Source organism: Solea solea, chromosome 6 (assembly GCF_958295425.1).
Source record: "Solea solea chromosome 6, fSolSol10.1, whole genome shotgun sequence".
NCBI lineage: Eukaryota > Metazoa > Chordata > Actinopteri > Pleuronectiformes > Soleidae > Solea > Solea solea.
The window spans coordinates 5,773,224-5,785,282 of NC_081139.1; the positions used below are offsets into that span (position 1 = coordinate 5,773,224).

The 12,059-nt window shown below is 39.0% G+C and overlaps 1 protein-coding gene across 9 annotated transcripts in view; it reads right to left on the bottom strand.

The window, feature by feature from the left end:
• The window catches only part of atp2b2 (ATPase plasma membrane Ca2+ transporting 2), a 97,335-nt gene that overhangs the window by 62,267 nt on the left and 23,009 nt on the right, over positions 1-12,059 (bottom strand). For 4 of the 9 annotated variants that reach the window (XM_058631027.1, XM_058631033.1, XM_058631031.1 and 1 more), the window contains exon 1: positions 4,364-4,620. The exons of 2 other annotated variants lie outside the window; for them this stretch is intronic. The gene's annotated coding sequence lies outside the window, so the exon portion shown is untranslated. Of the gene's footprint in view, positions 1-4,363; positions 4,622-12,059 lie in introns of those variants that run through there. 3 more of the 9 variants (XM_058631035.1, XM_058631034.1, XM_058631032.1) reach the window with 1 other exon arrangement.

The window sequence follows — 12,059 nt, forward strand, 5'->3', positions numbered from 1 at the left end:
TTGTATATTTTACTCACTAAATACCACTAAATGAATCCTAGAATTCACATGTGTTGATGTCATGACTTGTTCAGTCTTCTGCCACATGTTTGTTGCCCAGCTACAGTATGTTAAAGGAAATTGACTGTCATACACACATGGACAGACACATGTAAAAGGTTGATTGTAAATGTAAAGCAATCTAATCCAGTACAATGATATTCATTCCTGTAATTGGGCTACAGATGACATTTATTTAAGGATTACTGTTATTTCCTGTATCAACCCACAGTCTGACCAAGTTATACAGTAATGTTACCTATATATTAAAGGTGTATTGTAATAAGCTGATATATTAATACATTTGTACTTAAAACTATGACATCTTGAATGTTGCGTGACAACATTTCTTGTTTAAAAGGAGTGGATTCATTTACTTGCCCATATTCTGCTTAGTTGTTACAGTTTTCTGACCTACAGAGTGCAAACACAGGTGAGTGAGATCAACAGCACCCTGACTGCAGTTCACGGTTCAGCCACTGGTGTCATTGTAAACAAGGATTACCTGACTGTTGCATGGCACCTTTAAACAACCTGCCTGCTTGCTTGGTCCCATCTCATCTGCCTGCTTACCTCCTATATGCCTGCTTGGGCTCTTCCCCCCCAGCAGTTCATTATAATGCTTTTCTACATTTGGAGTCTGTTGAGATCCTGTGCCACGTGACGGTTGAAATGTGGGTGAGACATTGATATCTGTAAACAATCTTTCCTATGGTTCCATTGAGTGTGCAGGGCTAAGATTTACACAATAGACAATAGCTAGCAAAACATCTGGTCCTGGTGCTTGTGTGATTGTTATGGCTATAGGCTCAGACACAAGAAGAAAAGCACTGATAATGGTGTTCCAGGTTTCACTGAAAAATAGGTTAAGAAACACTACAAACACTGAGAAGACTTGAGTTACAATAGAAAGGAGATTCAGGGACGTTATTCTGGCTTTGAATTCAACTTTATACAGAGAGATAAGATGTAATTGACGTACATGCAGTAGAGCATGTACTGTGTGTCTAACTGCTAATAGAACAAAGGAGAGGGCTTAAAAAAGATTCAGTAGTAACCATGTTAGTACAACAAAATGTTTCTTTTTTCTAAATTAGCGGCAGCTGCACACAAACCAGAACCTAATAAGCTCATTATAAAGCTGCAGTCTGGATATACTGATGATCCTCAGGACCTGATGAGCTTGTGATCAGGATTCTTTAGTATTCTGAAAACTAACTAACAAGCTTGATGTTGGGGGTGACGGTGGCTCAGTGGTAGAGCGAGTTGCCATTCAACTGGAAAGTTGTAGATTTGATTGAGCCTACATGCTGATGTGTCCTGGGGCAGAACACTCAACCCCACGTTGCTGGTGAATGCACTGCACACTGAATGAAAATGTGAGTAAATGGCTGTGAATGGTAAAATTGTAGTTTAAAGCAGCTTTGAGTGATCATCAAGACTAGAAAATAACTATATAAATACAAACCATTTGTTTTTTTATGGAGAATGAAGATATTCATTTTAAGCGCAAATACATGTTTACTCATGCAATTATGGGTTCACTAAGTTGGATAACTTACATGTTTTTCCTATATGGTTCTACTACTACACTGCATGCAGACATGTACATGCCTTAACTTCCTGCTGCAAGGTCACCAGAGAGAAAATCTACTCGTGTGACCCATTCTATGCTCCAGATGAGCCTCAAGAAACCATGAGGGAGTTAATGGTCTAATTAAATTCAACACATGCAGGCCAAGTGTGAGAGGAGAGGAGAGGAGAGGAGAGGAGAGGAGAGGAGAGGAGAGGAGAGGAGAGGAGAAGGAATTGCAATATCAAACTGACATGGTGTTACAGTCAAACTAATATTATTGTGTAGATGTAATTTTAAAACAAACATTTCTTCTATCAATGAGAATATCCTAAATGCCAAAAACACTTAAAAAGTACAACCAAGAACCAACATTTAGATATATGTCTTTTAGACTGAGCGACACGGAATCTTGAGTGTAACTAAACTATATCATTATGTAACTCAGTCGGTAATTATTGGCCCCTGCTCTTTTAAGTGATTATCTGAGCAGTGAAGTAAATTGAGAAAAACGTAACAATTGAAATCCATTACATCCCATTGTCGCTTATATCCGCCCCCAAAATCCTGTTAACCTCGTTAAAATGTACTTGGATGCAAAGTTAAATTAAAATACTTAAGTGAAGAGGTGGTCTAAATATATAGAGCTTAAATGCAGATTTATGATTATAGAGATGATCTGTGACATACGATCTGCGTAAACATCACCTTGGCCCCCGAGTTTATCAGGAGGAACAGGATTTTTCAGGTTTTTTTGACAGGTCACAGAAGAAAAAGCACAAGTGTAAATAATCTAATTAATGATAAATGAGTCCCATTTAGCTTCCTTTGATTTCATGCATGTTGGCTCACTAAACAGAACAAAGCTACTGGCTCTTTTTTTCTAAATGATTTCAAAATGTGAAAAGGGCCTATAGAAAGTCTAAAATCAGAACTGCCAAATTGTAAAAAAGCATTTTCTCTCCAACTGCTCTGCAAAAGTGCACAGTATGGTTAATCACTCACAATTTTCTGTCATACTGATGGGAATAATAAAGAGGCAACGCTTCTCCTCAAAATACAAGACACACGAGAATTTAAATAGTGACAGTATAATCTGCATCGTACTGTACAAAACCCTCCATCCTTAAATACTTATTTAATAAAAAAAAAGGCTTTCACACATTTGGCAGAAGTATGAATAAGAATTAAATTAAAACTGTCCTCTAGCTGCAAGACAGCCTTCTCCCAAGCTACCGAGCATTATAAAGGAATAAATGAATAAGCACTTTAAAGCATGTGTCTTTTTTGTGTGGAGTCTCTTCTCTTCTGTGTTTGGCACTATGTACTACACCATGGTGATGGTGACACAGCAATTTTAAGTGCACTGCGAAAGTAACAGTTATTCTTCTGAAAAGAACATGCAGTGTATTATTGTGCATCTGTGCCTAAAGTGACAGCCTCCATAACGTTTAAATAGTATTTACTTAGACTTGTGGAAATGTAAACTATTTATTTAGGCCCATATGATCTACCCTTAAGCTAAAGGAGGAAGTGGAATATGTTACTCAATGTTTGCTGTGCAATCACTTCCACTGCCATCAAATATGATGATAAGATAATTAACACTGTTTTTACAGCATCCAGTTTCAGAGGACAGCCAACACTGCTCAACTTTATTCTGCTCCAAATTTGCCTTCTTTTCCCCCTTTTCAGTCTTACATACAGATCCTGTCTGACCGACTATGCTTTAGGAAGACAAGAGAAAGATGGAAGGCGAGGGCAAGAGGACTGACACTCTCCTTCCGAGCTGTCTGGCTATCTTGATGCAGTTGAGCTGATGCTTGAGGTCACACTGTCACCCTTACTGAGGCACAATCAATTTTCTATGACAGTCTGTGTAACAGTGTCGCCAACTGGCAACAAATGACATGAACAACTAACTTACTGGCTGAATGAGTGACTGAATGACTTGGTGACTAGGCAAACTCAGTGGCCAGTCTGATTGTGTGACTAATGACATTTCTCTGAATGGATTTTTCTTTTTCTTTTCTTCTTCATTTTTGACTGAACTGACAAATCAAACAAACCTTGTGAAATTACGAAATCATCAACCTGCGACACTGAGGCAGCCACAGAGCCAGCAATACAGCAAGCCAGATAAGCGCCAATGGATTAAACTTGAGGTTGTAATAATATTAATTCATATTAATTCAGTCTGCATGCCAAATCAGTCAGGGAACTAATGCAGTGAAGAAGGCTAGCCAGCAAACACACATGATCAGTTACAGCAGTGACGCCAGCTGCTGTGACAAAAACAGTCACTAAGTGTGAAAGGGAAGAGAAGAGAGACCACAGATTTCATATTGCCAGTGAATGAAAAGATGAACGTTTTTTCATTTTTATCAAGACAAATGACACAAAAAAGGACAAAATACAGTATGGGTCTTACAAATAAGGATTACATATATATATATATATATACATATACATATATATATATATATATATATATATATATATATATAATCCTTAATTATATATGTATTCATTCCACCACTCATCGCAATTACAAATCACCCTTCCCGAGCCTCCTTGGAGGGAGGGCAACGATATTACTCACAAACATCAGTCACACGTGTAACATGTGTAAAGATCCCTTTTCACACATTGCAGCCGACCAACAGATGATCTCCACTCACAGAATAAAACCAGCAAACACAAATCAGCTGTCCTCTCATTCCCATTTCAACGGGGACGACATATACTTACACAGCAGCAAGGTTATGACCACCATCATCGTGCAAAACGTGAGACGTGAAAATCCTCCAACCTGAAAATGATGTTGCGGCGGCGGCGGCACACAGCAGCGGACTAATCACCAAACCACCTCAGTGGCTTTCAGTGTATGTATGTGTGCGTGTGTGCGACTATGTACGTGAGTGAGTGAGTGTAGGTGTGCGTGCATGTGTGTATGTGTGTGGAGACCTGCTAAGCTGCACTCTCACTGTTACTGCCACAGTTGGGGCTGTCTCAACGCACAGCCTGTACCATGTCAGCAGCCAGCAGGGGTGGGTGTGTGTATAAGAGAGAGAGGGAAAGGGAGAGAGGGGGAGGAAGGGAGAGAGGGAGGGCAGCGCTGAATGGCAGATAGGCTGTTCTTGACTTGACTTTTCCCTGACTGATTAAGTCAGTGACAATAGACAACTGTTGATTTGAAATAATGATGAAAAAAAGGGAGGTTGGAAGAAGAAGGGAACAGATGTGGTGATTTTCTTTTTTCGTGGTGGCCTCTATTTTTCTCTCTTTTTCTGTGACATTGTGAAGACGAAGGTTCATTGTAGACTCACCTGTAACCTTATTTAAGTAATGGCAAGCAACATAAGAGGGAGTGAGGGGAAAAAATGGGGACCAGATGTAGATGGAAGGACGAGTCCAACATTTGGAACAGAGGTCAGAATCAAATTCATCCACAACTGTCGCACAAGTACACACAGACACACCTGTTTTACCCCAGCCTCCTATCTGGCTATCCAACAAGCCAGCCACGACATGAGAGTAATCCGACTAGAGCTGCAACTAACGATTTTTTTCATCATTGATTCATCTGCAGAGTATTTGTTTGGTCCATAAAATGTCCGGAGATGTTGAAAAATGTCTATTGGTTTTTTCCAAATCTGGAAATGATGATGTTCTTAGATGTGTTTTGACCACAAACGAAAGTCTTTTAATGATTTCTTTGTCAAATGCAGAAAAGAAACCAGAAAATATTCACATTTAAGAAGCTGAAAAATCTGAAAGCTTGTTTTAAGAAGAAACTCTAAAAATGAATAATCGATTATTGATCATCATTGCAGCCCTAATCCTGACACATAGGATAAAAAATCATAAACACACCGCTGCCAGATCTAGAAGACATTTACATTTGACTGTGGAAGGCATCCAATATTTTGAAGGACTCACACCACCCTGCACACCAACTTTTCATACAGGACCATTAAGGCAAGGACCACAAGACTAACAAACAGTTTTCATCCCAAATCAATCACCACATTATATACTACACTGAAACATTGCAAATAGACATTGATTGTAATTTATCAAATTTCTTTATTACCAATTGTGCTTGCAATACACTCTGTTTGTATGTGAGCTGCATGTGCGATGTTGAATATGTGAGGTTTCTTTTTAACCCTCTTATACGGTATACCATTGCACTCCTTTATGCCATTCCTCTATTATTGCAGTATTTTTTTCCCACTGTTGTACATTTTACATTTTATGGTTACATTACATTTTATGATATAATATTTTCTTGTATTGCTGCTATGTCGAAACAATTTCACCTTGGGGATGAATAAAGTATTTCTATTCTATTCTATTCTATTATGACCATCATGATATTCAGGCCGCCTGGATTTATTTCGATTTTATGGCAGTAGAATTGTCAAAAAATGTTCAATGAGTGAGTGCTTCTGCTCCTTTTTCCAAGATAAGCTGACTTCACAAACGTGTGACCTGCCGCTGAAACTTGTCTGTGATTGGGTGGTCGTTCTGGGGAAGTCCTTAAGGGCTACCGTAAAGACCAGTATATGAGGGTTGTAGGGGGTGCTGTGCCAATCTCAGCTGACATAGGGCAAAAGGCGGGGTACACCCCGTCGGCGACAACAGGATGGTAACAGAAGGGTTAAGCAACCTGCAGTTCGTTGTGTGTACCATACATAAAGGTCTATTTTAAGCTAAGCTAAGCTAAAAAATGAGCTACCCAGTGGTGTGATGGGGTCCTGGATGGGGTGGGGGAGGTTGTCCATCATAGATGATAGCTTGGCTCACCCTTATCTTGTCTTATCTTATCTTATCTTACCTTATCTTATCTGCTTAACATATTTATGTCATGTTGCTGTCACATCTCATCCTGTCACAGCTTGCAGGAAGCGAAGGGGAGACAGAGTGGAGTGAGGACCATATTTACTGTATGTTTCCTCACCTGTATTTTTTTCCCGCTCTGATTTTTGTGTATTTCTCTCACAGTGTACCACTGCTGTGTCACTGACATATCATGTACATATAATAAATGTCGTTCAGCAGCAGCATCTCAAGCAGCATTCTCTAACTTTACACAGGCTATTCCCACTCGGGTGAATAAATATCTAAAAAAGCTGAGCTCAGCACATTTAAGCTGATACAATGCACAGCATGAACGGACATACAAACAGTATTGCAGTGGTTTTTAACTGTATACTGTACAGTGGAACAACTGCTGCTTGACAGATTTGGAGTTGAAATCACTGGGCAACACAGAGAACAAAAGAGGCTATTGTGGGCCTCTTTGGAGGCTTTGGTTAATGTCAAACTGCAGTACCAGGCCTGCTTCTCTTTGCTCAGTGAGCCTCAACTACAGCTTGCATTGTTCGGAGACATCATGAACCATAAAGGACTTACATTGCAGATGAACGCTTTGAAAGTCGCCAGTCCATCGCAAGTTCAAACCGGGATCTGAACCGGCAGCCTTCTTGCTCATACACAATGTTAGTCACTGTACCACCTCTGCCCCACATTGATAAAGTTTGATATTTTTCACTACTTGTTGCATGTTCTCAGAAAGTTAGATACTGTATTTGACTGCAGTGGTTTGTAGGTGGATTGGTCCCATTGAGGACACAATAAATGTCCCTGAACTAATCTGATTAATTAAAGGAGGCTGGACAACAAAAAAAAGAGATGAATCTTCAAAGCAACAGTTGCACACCAACATGACCATAGAAAGGTTTCCTGAGAGGGTGCAGCAGCTGGAACAAAAAAGACAGGTCTGAAATAAACTTACATCATTGTTGATAAATCTGTTCAAAGTTTGGGTACACCTGGGCTTTGGATAAAGTAATTTCCAGACTCTTTCTCTAAGACTCAGGAAGGAGAGAGAGAGAGAGGGTGAGAGAGAGAGAGAGAGAGAGGGTGGTGATGGGATCAGAAACAGGCTCTGAATATCAATGCAGCACGTCTGAGAGGACTCAGGGCTGCAGTGCACCAAAACCTGGGAGAAAGAGCATGAGAGGACAACACAAGCAGCCAGAGCTTTAAGTACCAATCCTTGCAGCCAAGACCACCCACACAAACTCTTGCTGCCTTGCTCTACCTATATAATCCACCATTAAACATAGAACAGAGTAAAATGATCCCCTCATTTTAATTTCCTGCTTGACATAGCTGGTAAAATTGTGTGATGCAAAGTTTCCATAAAATAAGACGATTGCATTAACACTAAGACACAAACAGAGACACGGGAGAAAAATACATGCCATCCATCTTAATTAAATGACAGTCATTCAAGAAACCTATTAGACAAACTAGTACATACAATGCTCCTCATCCTCTTTGTCCATCTCTACAAAGTGCTTCTTTCCCCCCATCTCATAAAATCTCCATTTCCATCCTGGAGGGATCTGTTAACTCACATAGTGCCATGTTTGCCACATGTCAATCAGACATCTCATATCCTGGTTACTAGCCACCAGCCAATAACCATTAGCCTTATTAATTGAGTGCTGTAGTAAAGTAAGACCCAGTGTTGTGTCTCTGCTTGTGCACACACAAGCCTGTGGTAAATGAGATGACTCCCAAAGGTCCCTAACCTTTCTCCATGAGAGGTCACCACCATACACACGCTCTGTAATTTAATATATTGCTAACACAGTGCATGTCTGCACTTCCTTGTTGCAATAGGAAATAGACATTTATTAAGATTGAAGCCCCAGAGCACGTTATGAGTCCAGTGTCTGTTACAAGCTACTTCACAGCAGTGTGTTTTCTCAAACAGAAAATTCAAAAAAGTATGTCTCTTTGTTTTCTCTTAGGGCATGCAGTACATAGAATTCACAGATACAGTTTTGAGCTTTGACATTTGGTTCCACCTCTACATTTAACCCTTCATATGTTTAACCCTTTTACACACTGACCTTCAAATATAGCTAAAAAAAAAGAATAAATAAAAGTTAGAAATTAAATACCATATATGAAAAAGTAATCTTGATCACTGACTGAATTCAGCTCTACCCGAAATTAAGCTTTAGCAGAAATATTCTACATGTTGGTATACACTGAAAGCACTATTCCGTCTGCAGATTTTTGGAAGTCTCCCATTGTTTTGAAAGTGAGAAAACAAGTTAAAAAAAAATAATAATAAAAAAATTTAATATTGTGGACAGTCATACTGTGAGTCAAAAAAACACAACCAGTGCAGCCTGGCAAGAGACTCATCACCACATCCTATTTTCCACACTCACACCTCTGTCTGTCGCTATTCCCCTTTTCTCTCCCCTCTCAGTCCTTGTTCCAGGAGTGATGGAGAGCTTCATCTATGTCCCCAAAGACAGCCATAAGCTATAAGACAAATGGAAACACAAACATGCACACAGACACACACCCACTTCCTTGTACACACGCCAGCACAGGGTCCTGCAACTACAGACAAATGAATCTACTTGTATCGATACATAAGTGGTGTAAAAGCAAGTATGTTTAACAGTCTGTGGCAAATTTTAAATTTAACAGGCAAGTAAACTACAGAACAATTGTGTAATTATCTAAAGATATGTTCTCCCGTCTTATGAAAAAATTTGCATCTACCTTAGAAATCTGTCAGCTGTCCATTAAAACTATTTTAGACACTTGGGTAAGTAAGTGTGCACAACATTATATTCTCATTATGTACTTTAAATATACATTTTATCTCAGCACACCATTATTTGAGATGAATGAAAAATATTCATTCAACAGAGCTTTGACTGCAGGCGATTGAAAACATGAAACACAAAATCATGGAATATGATTTTTATTTTTTTTGAATATGAATGCTTTGTACTTTGTATTATAAGGTAGGTAAAGCACAATAAAGCACTAATCCCTGAGGGAACCTAATTCTATCTCACCAGCGTTATCTTCGTTAAATCTGAACAAAGTGTTCACAGACTGAACAGCAGCACACAAACTGTGCAGAGGTTAATGGCTCAGCACTTGCGGTGGTGCTGAGATATTAAAGGTTATATATTAAATATTCACAGCCACTAGATGTCACACTACGGCACCAATAATTGACCAAAACAAATGCTTTGTCTCACAAGGGCCAACAATAAAACACACCAACCACAACCAGTTGCCCCAGCAAGTGTTACCGACATATGCGCCATGTGAACACTGGCAGAAAGTTAACCAGCAGTATTTGCCGAGCATATTCGTCAGTTACTACACTACACAACTTCATCGAGTCAAGAATGAAGACAAACATGTTAACAGTAAAATTACATAGCCACCGTATTATTTACACATCAGAATCAAGTTGAAGCCCTTTGGCAGCTTATAGGGTTCAACATCTTGGAAAAGTGTGGCCAAACTTGAGTCTGGTTATGGATGAGGACATTCTGGTAAGACGGTTGGAGTGTAGTACAACTCCAGGACAACTCCCTGCCAGCTGTCATTCCCCTCTTCTCTCTCCTATGCACAGAAAAATAAGATTCAAACCATTAATGAGCAGTCCCCTATTTCCTGAGTAAATTAATGCCAACTTGAGGTGAGGAGTAAGGTATAAACTATGGCAGAGGATTATGTACTTACATGTATGCCTGTAAGAAAATATTTTGCATAAGTAGATATAATTATTTGTGATTTAACTCAGTTCATTCTCAGTAGAATACAAGTCTTCCTGGCAAGATTATACAACGTGTACAAGGTTTAAATATCTTTATTGTTAAAGTGCTCCTGCACTTTATTTCCCTGAAACAGAATTTACTTCCTAAGAAACACCCACAAGACTATGTGATATTTCATTATGAGTGACTAAGGGGTTCTTGGAGAAACTTCTCAGAGTTCAGCACTGATGGTTTTTCTGAGTCAGTCACATGAGGAAAAATAAACTGACTACCGTCTATATTGTTTCTACAGTAAGTTTAGCTGTGAGCATGGAACTTTATGTTTACTTATATGGAATAAGTAAATATTAGCAGATGTCATCATAGGAAAGATAAACCTCAAGCTCTAAAAACAAAAGTTTACACAATACTGACAGCTACAGTATATGTCAGCTGATGTCATGTCCCACACCTAAAGCAAGAAGTTTTCCATCTAAAAGGTGCATAATTATTATGATATAATATGTGAAGATACAGTAATTTGTTCAAGCACAACGACTATGTGAATTATTGCCTGTTTTACCCACTCCTGTTTGGAAAGGATTAGAAGCTAGGGTATCAATAGTGGATTTCATGGGTCTACCTAAACTGTAGGACTGTAAGACTTAACTCATGTATGAGTTTACGTCAACATTTTATCACATGAGCCCAGGTGTATTGGATTTTATTGGCATAATCGGCCTCGTCGTCCACCTGTAGCGGACTTCCCTTGAACAACTCGCAATAGGACTGGTAGTCCTGCTTTTTTTATACATCTTTAAACAGGTTTGTTTAGCGTATTGCTGGAGGCTTTTTGGAAGTTGAGAATAAGTTTCCTTTTTCATAATGTGCTCAGGTTTTCCCAGAAGCTGGGTCACAGCCAATTTGTCACGACCCGGGTCAAGCCCATGACAATAATGGAGGAGAAAATAACGCAGAAAACACAGCGTAAACTGAATGCTGTTTCATCATCTGTAAGATCAGTGATAAGTGTAAACCAGAGGCCTCAAACTCGCGGCCTGCGAGTATTGTTATAATAAGTTACTTCTGTATTTTATTTTTGGTGTTTCCAACAGAGCCCAAGAGCAATCATCTCCAGGGCTGCAACTTTTGATTATTTTCAAAATGTTCTCGATGAATCGAGTACTTGTTTGGTCCGTAAAATGTCAGAATATCTTGAAAACATTTTGATCCACATTTACCAAACCTGGAAATGATGATGTTCCTCGAATGTCTTGTTTTGTCCACAAACCAAAATGATTCAATTTTAATGATTTATTTGTTACATGAAGCATATAATCCAGAAATATTCATATTTAAGAAGCTGAACAATAAGATAGCTTGCTTTAATTATTAAACAAAAATTAATCGATCAATCAAATAATCGTTGCAGTTCTAAACAGCGGTTAAGCATCCCCTGCCATTCTCTCCACCTCAGCAACTGGAACACCAAGGAAACCATTTAAGAAGCAAAGTACTGGACAACAACTTCCATCCACTCCATGACGTGCTGGTAGGCCACAGGAGCTTGTTCAGTGAGAGACTGATTCCTGCCTATAGCTATCAGACTTTACAACTCCCATCTGTAGATTTATCCGGATCATTTATTAATTATCACATTGATAATGTTTATCCTGTACATGTAGTACTTTTTGTCATTTTGTTAGTCTTGTTTAAACAAGGGCTTGTGCTATTTTGTTTTTTATTTTAACCTGTGTGCTCTTTTTTTCTGGTACTTACTGAGTCTGATATGGAGCAACTGTAACAAAACAATTTCCTTCGGGATAATAAAAGTATTCTGATTCTGA